Raw genomic sequence first — 9,841 nt, 5'->3', positions numbered from 1 at the left:
AGAAGGACAACCGTCACTGCAACACTCCACCGATCTGGGCTTTATGGCAGAGTGGCCAGATGGAAGCCTCTCCTCAGTGAAAGACTTCATGTGTGTGCCGACTTCATGTGTGTGCCGACTTCATGTGTGTGCCGACTTCATGTGTGTGCCAACGTCATGTGTGTGCCAACTTCATGTGTGTGCCGACTTCATGTGTGTGCCGACTTCATGTGTGTGCCAACTTCATGTGTGTGTGCCAACTTCATGTGTGTGCCGACTTCATGTGTGTGCCGATTTCATGTGTGTGCCGACTTCATGTGTGTGCCGACTTCATGTGTGTGCCAACTTCATGTGTGTGCCGACTTCATGTGTGTGCCGACTTCATGTGTGTGCCGACTTCATGTGTGTGTGCCGACTTCATGTGTGTGCCGACTTCATGTGTGTCAACTTCATGCGTGTGCCAACTTCATGTGTGTGCCAACTTCATGTGTGTGCCAACTTCATGTGTGTGCCAACTTCATGAACATGACTTCACTGAAAGTAATCATGTACATTTTATTTGCTCACATGGGGGTGATTGGACAAATAAACCCTTTGTCGTGTGTGTATGTATATATATATATATATATATATATATATATATATATATATATATATATATATATATATATATATACATATATATATATATATATATATATATACGTATATATATATATATATAGACAGTGTACATGAATGTCTTGTGTTGCAATACTTGCCATCTGCCAGGAATTCATGATTACCACCGTGAGAGTGCACATACCCGGATGTACTAAGTGAAGATGGTTTCAAATGTGTGTATACATTATATATATATCTATATATATATATAAATAAAAAATTTTTATGCCGCCGTTGACGAAGTCGCCGGGGACATTATGTTTTCAGGTTGTCCGTCCGTCCTTGATAGGTTTTAGTTACCGCGATAACTTGAGAACGGCTGAAGGGATCTTAGTGAAACTTGATGAAGGTATGTATGAGGTAAAGATGAACCGATTAGATTTTGGGGTCACGAGGTCAAAGGTCAGAGGTCATGTTAGGCGAAAATCCTGTTACCGCGATAACTTGTGAACCAGTAATGGGATTTTGACCAAATTTGGTACACGTATGTAGAATGATATAAAGGTGACCTGATTAATTTTTGGGGTCAAGAGGTCAAAGGTCAAAGTCTGTAATATGTCTATATCTTGAGAATGGCCAAAGTGATCTAATTCAAACTTGGTACAGTTATGTATAATGAGGTAAAGATTAACCGATTACTCTTTGGGGTCAAGAGGTCAAAGTCCGTAATCGGTCTATAACTTGAGAACGGCTGAAGTAATCTAATTCAAACTTGGTACAGGTATGTATAATGATGTAAAGATTAATGGATTAGATTTTGAGATCCCAAGGTCAAAAGGCAAAGGTCATAGGTCATGCCAGGTAAAAATGTGATAACTTGAGAACAGCTGAATGGATTTAAATCAAACTTGGTACAAGTATTATAATGATGTAATAATGTGGGCGGAGGCATTTCGGTCCCGTTCTAGTTAATATTGTTACGGACACGGTTTTTTTGGATGTTATTTTACCGAGCGGTGGTGTATTTAACCGCGTCCGAACAGTTACTCCCCGATTAGAACCCGATTCCAACCGAACGTTGACTAATCGCGCTACAGATATTCAATTGGGAAACCTCTAAAGCGACCGAAAGAGAAGAAGAGAGAAGAAAGACAGAGTTTGGAGGAAGAACAGATTTATTATACACACACAAGCAATATTTTAGAGCGACCAATATTATTTACAGCAATAGATGGAAAAGAGCAGTCACACAGTGCATTGTTAACTTATTCTATTTCATTTACTTAATCCCCAAGACAAACGAGTAGGACAGGACGTTCACACTCACACGATGGATATTGCAGGCAGGTAATGGCTCGAGGTTGATTGCTTGAGAGGAAGGCAAGGTCGGAGGCCGCAGCACCCCTCGCGGTTTTGGCGGGAAAACCTCCGTCGCGTATCCGCGGCCGTCACGCGCTGGCTCGGCACACCTGCTCCTCTTCCTGGGGTGGAGCCGTCTCCCTCCGTTCAGCGCGTCTCTCCAACGACAGGGGATATTGCATGCAGGCAGGTAGGTAGGGCTTGCGGTGGATTGCGCTCCTCTTCCAGGTCATCCCCCAGCGTATCTCTCAAGCCCTCTCCTTGGTGCAGCCTCGTTGCTCCTCTCCAGTCATCTCTAGTCATCTCTCATCTGGACTCGTAAAGCAGTCCCCTGCAGTCGCTTTTATCACCTCCAGCGAAATCAAGCCGCCGACTCCGAGGGCGCGCCTACCGGGTCACTCACCGCGGTGTTGATTGGCTGTTAGGGCTGGTTCACTCCTTGCTTCTTATGACGAGGTGGAGACACGCCTTTCTTCCCCAACCTTACCTCGTGGCCAATGGTGGTTTGAAGAAAACCAGCCAAAATGCGGAAGGCAATTGGAAGGGAGGTTTTGGGGAAATTGGAAGGGCCTACGCTTATTTTGTTTGATACAATGCAAAGTCAATCTAGTGGAAAACACATACTTAGCCTACATGGAATAAGGAAATACACTATTTAAAAGATATATCGTGACCTGCGTGTATGTTCTATGAAATTAATTAGGAGGACGGCTGCGACCATTATTTACATTACCAGGATGTTACCATACCAAAACCATACTCTTCACATCCGTTACCCTTCCTCCAAAATTGTTACACTCCTCAAAACCCGTTACACTTCCCAAAACCCGTTACACTTCTCAAAATCGTTACAATATACAGGGTGATTGAAATGTAACTCCCTATTTTAAAATACTTATAATTTATTTCTTAACTATCATTTTTACAAGAAATGGATATAAGAAGAAAGCGTATAGCATGAAGTTTTATATAAAATTCGATATGGGCACCAGAATTCGCCACCAGCTTCTCAAGCCGCCCGGGAACCGCGTCAACTGATTTCACCAGGAACTCTTGTGGGATGGAAGACATAACTTCTCGTATTCGCCCTTCAAGTTCTTCCAAAGTCGTTGGTTTGGTACAGTAGACTTGCTCTTTTACCCAACCCCAAAGAAAAAAGTCACATGGTGTTAAGTCAGGGCTCCTGGCTGGCCACTCATACGGACCACGACGACCCACCCATCTCCCAGGGAAGTGGGCATTCAGCCATTCACGAACAACAATAGCAAAATGTGGAGGAGCGCCATCTTGCATGAAAATCAAATCTTCAACATTCTCCGAAGCACTGATAATTGGCCAGATTTCGTCTTGCAGCATGGTGAGGTACCTTTTGGCATTCATGGTATCGCGAAGAATGAAGGGACCTACAATCCTTTCCGAAGTCATTCCACACCACACCGTTACCTTGGGCCGATATTGCGTTTTTTCAGAAATAACACCAGGATCTTCTCCTGCCCAGTAATAGCAGTTGTGACGGTTCACAAACCCACCGATGTGAAATACCGCTTCATCAGACCAGAGGATATTTTCAAAGAGATCAGACCAATCTTCATACCAAGCCAGCATCCAAACTTCGTAACGTGCCGCTAGCTGGGCACGCTCCTGCAGGGTAAGACGTCCAGCCATGTTTGTAGGGCTTCCGAATTTCAAACAAAAAATAATCTGAAAAAAAACCAACACAAATTAAATTCTCATACATTTAGGAACAAACACTAAAAATTTGACAAAATTATTACAATAAATAAATAATTTCTAAATATTTTAAAATAGGGAGTTGCTTTTCAATCACCATGTATATATATATATTTATACAATGTTTTTACTTAAGCTTTAAAATTGCTTCGAAGGAACCATGGGTCTGCAGGGGGCGGCAAACACTGTGTGCGGAACTGGCAGAGAGCTCTCTCATTACACTTGTCAGCTTGCGATGTGGAGTGATGAGGTCCAATCTCTATTAGAGATACAGACAAAGTACTGGTGTTACCTGTAAGATTGATCCGTGCTGTTTGCTCGGACCGTGCTATTTGTCCCGTGCTGTATACGCCGTATTCCTACTCCCTGCTCAGACCGTGCTCGTGTTGTCTGCCAGGATCATGAACCTGCTGTCTGCCCAGACCCTGCTGTCTGCCTAGACCGTGTTGTCCACCCAGCCTGTGGTCGCCGTCTACCTGGACCGTTCTTTCGACACGTGTTTCTCCACCTCGCTGCCTGTACCTCTCCCACTATTTCCTCTTGGTAAAAAGGTAAATATCTTCCTATCCGCCCCCGCATCTCCACTCCCACCTCGGTCTCCTCTTAACGCCCTGCCCTCATGCATTGGTCCACTATCGGTGCACCTGCACCCACCACGAAGAGACATCCCGAGAGCGCTGGGAGGGACCTTCACTCAGGTATTCTCTGCCGTACTCCAATATTCCCGTTCTCATCAACTCTGTCATCACAACTCTTCCATTCCTGTTCCGTTTGTCATTCGGTACCTGCTGGATGTGGGCACGAGCTCGATCCGGTGATCGCGAGCATCATTTGATTTGTGCATCGATCCACCGGATACCTGCGGGCTTTGTATGACCGCAGTCTTACTTCGTGGTAACCTGTTCCCTATTGAGCTGCTTTTTTGGGGGTTTTTTGGACCAAGTCTTGAACACTTGCAACCTGGTTGTATACCTGTACGCAATGGTGTTTAATTCTGGAGCATGCTCTTTATAACTCAGGTATTGGTATTGTTGGGGACATATTTCTAATGGTGGAAGGCATTGTTGGGGACACTCAGCACTCAGGTATTGTTGGGGACATGTTTATAATGGTGGAAGATATTGTTGGGGACACTCAGGTATTGTTGGGGACACGTTTATAATGGTGGAAGGTATTGTTGGAGACACTCAGGTATTGTTGGGGACACGTTTATAATGGTGGAAGGTATTGTTGGGGACACTCAGGTATTGTTGGGGACACGTTTATAATGGTGGAAGGTATTGTTGGGGACACTCAGGTATTGTTGGGGACACGTTTATAATGGTGGAAGGTATTGTTGGGGACACTCAGGTATTGTTGGGGACACTCAGGTATTGTTGGGGACACGTTTATAATGGTGGAAGGTATTGTTGGGGACACTCAGGTATTGTTGGGGACACGTTTATAATGGTCGAAGGTATTGATGGGGACACTCAGGTATTGTTGGGGACAGGTTTATAATGGTGGAAGGTATTGTTGGGGACACTCAGGTATTGTTGGGGACAGGTTTATAATGGTGGAAGGTATTGTTGGGGACACGTTTATAATGGTGGAAGGTATTGTTGGGGACAGGTTTATAATGGTGGAAGGTATTGTTGGGGCACTCAGGTATTTTTGGGGACACGTTTATAATGGTGGAAGGTATTGTTGGGGACACTCAGGTATTGTTGGGGACACGTTTACAATGGTGGAAGGTATTGTTGGGGACAGGTTTATAATGGTGGAAGGTATTGTTGGGGACAGGTTTATAATGATGGAAGGTATTGTTGGGGACACTCAGGTATTGTTGGGGACACGTTTATAATGGTGGAAGGTATTGTTGGGGACACTCAGGTATTGTTGCGGACAGGTTTATAATGGTGGAAGGTATTGTCGCGCGACTCCCGGTTAACACCAGAAAGTCGCGGATGGACCGAACCGGATTTAATGGAGGCGATAACCAAACACGGATTCGGCTATATGTCACGCGGGAGGAAGAAGGAAAATGGAGGCTGCGGCAAAAGCGCTTACCTTGGCGCACCGACGTAGCTCCGGTCCTGCAGGGAAATTGACTCAAGCTGGCACAGGTTTAACAGGGGATGCAAAATAATACAAGGGTTTATTAAAGGAAAAAGGCAAGGACTGGAAAAAGCACATGCCGGTAATAAAATATCCTAATCGGGATGTCCACACACACAGATTTCGGATACGAGACACAGGAATGGATTAACAAAAGAAATACGTTCATTATGTGCGTCTGTGCTGTGTGAGCTATCTGTCTTGTCGTCTTTCAGGGTATCGTCCCCCACGCGGCTCCAAGCCTCGCCGCACACCACGAGGCGCCTCGCTCCAAGCCTCCCGCCGCTCACGAGGCCCGTGCACCAAGCTCCAAAGCACCGAGCACCGCTCCAAGCACCAGCACCGCTCCCAGCACCACGAGGTCCCACAGCGGGAAAAGCACCGTGCGTCCAACACAGGCTAGAGGCTCCAAGCGAGGTCAAAAAGCAAGTGAACTCCACTCGGGCTATGACTCAACTCGGGCTGCGCAGGACGAAAAAGGGTGCCTAATAGCAAGCTGCGCAAAACAAGAGCACGAACTGCTAGAGACTGTCAGAGCAAGAGCGAATGATGTTCAAAACCCAAGAGAGCAACTCAACTACTCAACTCCCTCTCTCCTCTCTCCTCTCTCCTCTCTCCTCTCTCCTCTCTCCTCTCTCCTCTCTCCTCTCTCCTCTCTCCTCTCTCCTCTCTCTTTCCAACACTCGTGCTCTTTCCAGACCAACTCGACCAACTCTCGTGCTCTCCCTCTCGTCTCTCTTTCTCGAACCAACTAACTCTCGAAAATGGCATTCGGCGCTCGTTAATATCTACTGGCCGGTGACGTCAGCCTTGGCGCACTACCAACCAATCAGTGTCTTCCACCGACCCGTTGGCTCGAGGTTCACGCCTATCGCGCCACCCCAACTCTCGTCCCCTGTTCCGTGGTCATAGCGCGTGGCACTCGAGGTGGATAGGCCTGTTGGAGGTGTAAATGGCGGCGGCCATGCGGCGGTGTCCTGGCCTGGTTTCTTTGCCTGTCTGTCTCCCAAGTCACTGTCAGGGAAGGGAATTTAATGTTGCAATTCGGAGATACTAACTAATGGTCTAAGTGGTGTGCAGTGCCATACGGGACAAAGGTTAGGCTGACCAGGTGAGACACACAGGGGCGTTATCTTTTAATCCCTAACTCTATTTATCACACGAACCTCCTGGTCGGTTCACAAGTATACTCCTCACCGACAAACCGCCTAGACATGAAACTTATTACAAGGTCAGTTTCCTTACCGCGACAGACGAATACCGACCTACACAGATCTATCTGGCTCTACATATTGCTACCCCACCCAACATAACAATATTGTAGGGGACACGTTTATAATGGTGGAAGGTATTGTTGGGGACACTCAGGTATTGTTGGGGACACTCAGGTATTGTTGGGGACACGTTTATAATGGTGGAAGGTATTGTTGGGGACACTCAGGTATTGTTGGGGACACGTTTATAATGGTGGAAGGTATTGTTGAGGACACTCAGGTATTGTTGGGGACACGTTTAGAATGGTGGAAGGTATTGTTGGGGACACGTTTATAATGGTGGAAGGTATTGTTAGGGACACTCAGGTATTGTTGGGGACACTCAGTTATTTTTGGGGACACTCAGGTATTGTTGGGGACACTCAGGTATTGTTGGGGACACTCAGGTATTGTTGGGGACACTCAGGTATTTTTGGGGACACCTTTATAATGGTGGAAGGGTTAATCTGAAGTCGCTTGAATTCACCTGGAGACGTATCAATCACCTCTGTTCCACAGCATCTCGGATTTAATGTTGTAATACTTTGTCATACCTGGAAAATAATGCTACCTTTAAAATATATATATACTTTTTATTTTGGCATTGCCTCGTTAAAAAGGTCATGCCGGTACTTTGCTTTGTTGCAGTGATAGTTGTTGGTAGGAGGTGAACTTTCAAACAGGTGGTGCAGGTGTACAATGCCTCCTTTCATTACCATCGGTGTATATACAGCTTATTGTGGCCTCAGGATTCACAAATGGTGGAAAACAAGTCATTAATTTTTTTTACACGGATTTTTAAAAACTTTCATCATGTTGTTTTCTTCGGACGATAGAGAATTGGTTAAAAACTTCTCTACTCGGGGTCTTTGACAGGTGTAGCTACCGATCGTTCCTGTGTACGTCTCTTTTTGGCCCATTTGTCGCTGTAGACCATTATCTTGGTGATCTAGTAACTCCTTGTATATGTGCATAAAATATGCATCCGAGGGACGGGCACGCACATTGGTGAAACTCAGGGGTGACAGTAGTTTTTGCTGTGTCGGGATTCAAACCCAGGCTGGAAAGATTGGAGTCACGTGTGCGTACCTCTCGAATAACTTCATAGCTTCCTTGATTTAAGACTCTCAATGATCATATCTTCCATTTATTTATTTATTTATTTATTTATTTTCTATACTCAGTCGAGGCTCATGTAACAACAACAACAACAACATGCATTTTAAGGCCATTTTCTCTGCAAGAGCGGGGGCTAGCCTTGCGGTCCCCATGACAATCTTCTCCATCTTGCCCTGTTTTCTGCATCTCTCCTTGTTAACCCCCTTGCCCGCATTTCTTCTTCCACCATCTTCAGCCAAGTCTTTCTTGCTCTTCCCCATCCTCTACTTCCTTCTACATTCATTTCCATCACTCTCCTCAACCAGTCACTTTCATCCTTCCTCAACACATGACCAAACCATCTCAACCTGTTCCTCTTCACAGCATCCATCACAGGCTCTATCCCATCATCTTTCGCAATTCATTTGTCTTCCTCTCTCTCAATGATACTCCACACATCCATCGAACCATTCGCATTTCCACCCTTTCCAACCTTCGTTGCTGCTCTACGTTCATTACCCATGTCTCGCTCCCATAAATCATAACACTTCTCACACATGCAGCACACACCTTTCCCTTCAGCTTCAACGACACTCCCCTCCTCATCAGCACGCCACTCAGTTCCCGAAACCTCTTCCATGCACATCTCACTCGAGCAACCGTTGCCGAGTCTGATCCACCTTCTCCATTCAGCATGTCTCCGAGGTAGCAAAATGTTTTCACACCTTCCAGCTTCACGCCGTCTCCAAGATCCAACTCAACATTTCCTCCATCTGCAGCTCCCTCTGTGCACACCTTACATTTGAATGTAGCCCGCCACACTGGTTAATGACCCTCTCAGACCACTACATTTTTGATGAACCCACTCAGTGCACATTGTGCATTGAATGGAGTTCACTCCGACACCCTTCCTGCACACAGCACACGGCCACTTCCCAGTTCTTTCCACCTCACCACATGCTTTACCACTTGCCATCACCTTCGTCTTTCCGATATTCACCTTCAGACCTTTTGTCTCCATACATTCCTTCCACTTGTTCATCTTTTCCTTCAGTCCATCCGTACTTTCCGCAATCAACACCAGATCATCTGCATACAACAACTCCCACTGTAAACCCTCCTTTACGTTCTGAGCCAGCACCTCCATGACAGCTACAAATAGTAGTGGACTTAGTACCGACCCCTGAGGCACTCCCACCTTCACCTCAATCTCACCACTGTTCCCGTCCTTCGTCATTACAGCTGTGCGCGCTCTTTTGTACATTGCCATCACTACTCTGATCAACCATTCTTCCACTCCTAACTTCCTCATTGCCCATGTCACGACTTCACGTGGAACCCTATCGAATGCTTTGTCCAGATCAACAAACCCAAGAAACAACTTCTTCCTCTTCTCCATGTACTTCTCCTGCAACTGCCTCACAATAAAAAGCACGTCTGTCGTTCCTCTTCCTGGCATAAATCCAAACTGCATTTCGTCGATCTTCACTTTCTTCCTTATCTTCCTCTCCAACACCCTTTCCAATACCTTCATTCCATGCTCCAATAACTTTATCGCTCGGTACGAGCCACACTCCAGAGGGTCACCTTTCCCCTTGTATAGAGGGACGAGGGTACTCAGTTCCCAATCCACTGGAATGCGGCCTTCTTTCACCGTCAGATTACAGATCTCTGTCATTCTCTTCACACCCCAACTTCCTGCTGCCCTCAACATATCTCCC

General features: G+C 46.0%; 1 protein-coding gene across 2 annotated transcripts in view; it reads left to right on the top strand.

Moving 5' to 3' along the window:
• Window positions 1-4,098: 4,098 nt before the first annotated feature.
• The window catches only part of SMPD3 (sphingomyelin phosphodiesterase 3), a 110,831-nt gene continuing 105,088 nt past the window's right edge, over window positions 4,099-9,841 (top strand). Inside the window, exon 1 of one of the 2 annotated variants that reach the window (XM_068131191.2) lies at window positions 4,099-4,223. The gene's annotated coding sequence lies outside the window, so the exon portion shown is untranslated. Of the gene's footprint in view, window positions 4,224-4,315; window positions 4,371-9,841 lie in introns of those variants that run through there. The other variant, XM_068131192.2, reaches the window with a different exon arrangement.

This window comes from Myxine glutinosa, chromosome 11, assembly GCF_964187855.1.
Source record: "Myxine glutinosa chromosome 11, kmMyxGlut1.1, whole genome shotgun sequence".
NCBI classification, from domain to species: domain Eukaryota; kingdom Metazoa; phylum Chordata; class Myxini; order Myxiniformes; family Myxinidae; genus Myxine; species Myxine glutinosa.
Note: the sequence above shows the minus strand (reverse complement) of the source record. Positions and strands in the feature narration are given on the sequence as shown.